This window comes from Penaeus monodon, chromosome 4, assembly GCF_015228065.2.
Source record: "Penaeus monodon isolate SGIC_2016 chromosome 4, NSTDA_Pmon_1, whole genome shotgun sequence".
NCBI lineage: Eukaryota > Metazoa > Arthropoda > Malacostraca > Decapoda > Penaeidae > Penaeus > Penaeus monodon.
In genome coordinates this window covers 36,067,899-36,069,657 of record NC_051389.1, presented here as the reverse complement: position 1 = coordinate 36,069,657, position 1,759 = coordinate 36,067,899, and positions in this window count along the sequence as shown.

Sequence of the window (1,759 nt, the reverse complement as noted above, 5' to 3'; positions counted from 1 at the left end):
AAATGAAAGGCCGGGCGAAGCCCAGAACTTCGAAAATCTCAAGCAACAAGCAAGCAAGGACTGGATCAATGACCCTTTCCCCCGGGGGGAATAGCGTTTAGGTAATCATTGTTGGGGGTTTCATTTCACCATCATTTTTATGATACCTCTCCATACCAAAATTAGGGTGCTTACGCGCACGCGCGCGCCGGCCGGTGCACACCACACACGCACTTTAAACATGAGCGAAAATGACAGCGGTTTAAAACGGTTCCTAAACTTTGGAAAATAAAAACCTAGATACGGGTTGGTGAGGGGTTAGTACAGAACTAAAAACAATGATTACCTAAACAATACTCTCCGGGGGAAAGATCACTTTTTAGCCACCCAATTTAAAAGCCTGTCAAATACATATCAACAGGGCGCCAGTAGTACGGAAGCACAGTATCTTTAGGCAAAAAAAAAATAAAAAAAAAAAAATAAAAAAATAAATAATAAAAAATTTTTTAAAAAATTATATCATATTATATTATTTAATAATAAACATCTGTGTGTAATGTTTATATATCATATTATGCATATATACTACATCATCTCATGTATCTTTTTGGTATGCGGTCACAATGAGAAGGGAAAAGGAATCTTATTGAGGCAAAACCCACTTCCAAGAAAATGACTTCGACTCCCTACCAACCCCCGAGAAAGCTCCACCCCTCGAAAGGGGCCAATTATCTCAGATCCTGTTGGGGTGCAGGAGTTTTTGGGTGCATTTTTTAAAAAAGTTGCCCAATTAATCCCCAGCAACGGGGGGGGGTTGGCCCCTTTTGCCGGACCCACCAAAATAAACGGGACCCACCCCCCCCTAACAGAATCAGGGGGCAATTATTTTTTATTTATTGAAATTTTCTGCCATTTCAAATCAAGGGTCATCAGGGGCTCGGGGGTAATCTCCAAGTTGAAGAGGGGAAAAGCGAGGGTACCCGCATCCCAGCTAAACGTTAAAGGCTGTGGAGAACCCAGGGGAAAAAGGGCTTGCATGCTGCCCTGTCTGCCATCTGGTTTTTTGACTTTCCATTCCCCCCCGACCTGCTGAGGGGTTTGGCCACCTTTTTTGGGTAGGGAAGAGGATCAGGGGGGCTGCAGCTATCACAGGGTTTACATGCTCATTAAACGGCAAGCTTTCTCACATTCTTCTAGACATATCAAAACCAAAAACCCACATTCTGGCATCTGGTCTTGTAGAGCCCGGGAATGATTCGGGCTGCTTGCACTTGCATCATCCTCAGAAGACAATCGTAAGGGCATCAAAAACCCCCTTTAGGAGATCCTGAACTAAAAAAATTCCAAAAAGGGTTTATTGGATTAATAGCAAGCCTGTTACTGGTGCTGAAGTGCTGAAAATTTGGGTGGGGGCCTGTCGAGCTTCTTCCCTGTTAGTTTAGGAGTAGGAAAGGGCTGGGTTCTTGCACCAATATTTTTAAACACTATGGAGTAACTTAGAGCAATAATATTACCAACATGATTTTCCCTGACAAGTTGCTATTCTATTTGAGCCTCTGAAAACGTTAGTGGTAGCTCTTGATCTTTAGCAAGAAGCAACCCCCGGGGGCTACAGGTCTCCTGGACCAAGACCAAGACCCCGAAACAGGTCCTTGTGCCAATATTGGTACAGTTGGCGGGCCCCATGTTCCCCAAGGGTTTCACCGTGAGACGGGTACGGACCTGTTCTTCACAATCCGCGATTGCCAACCAGGCTAGGGCCCCACCTGACTCTTTCCCA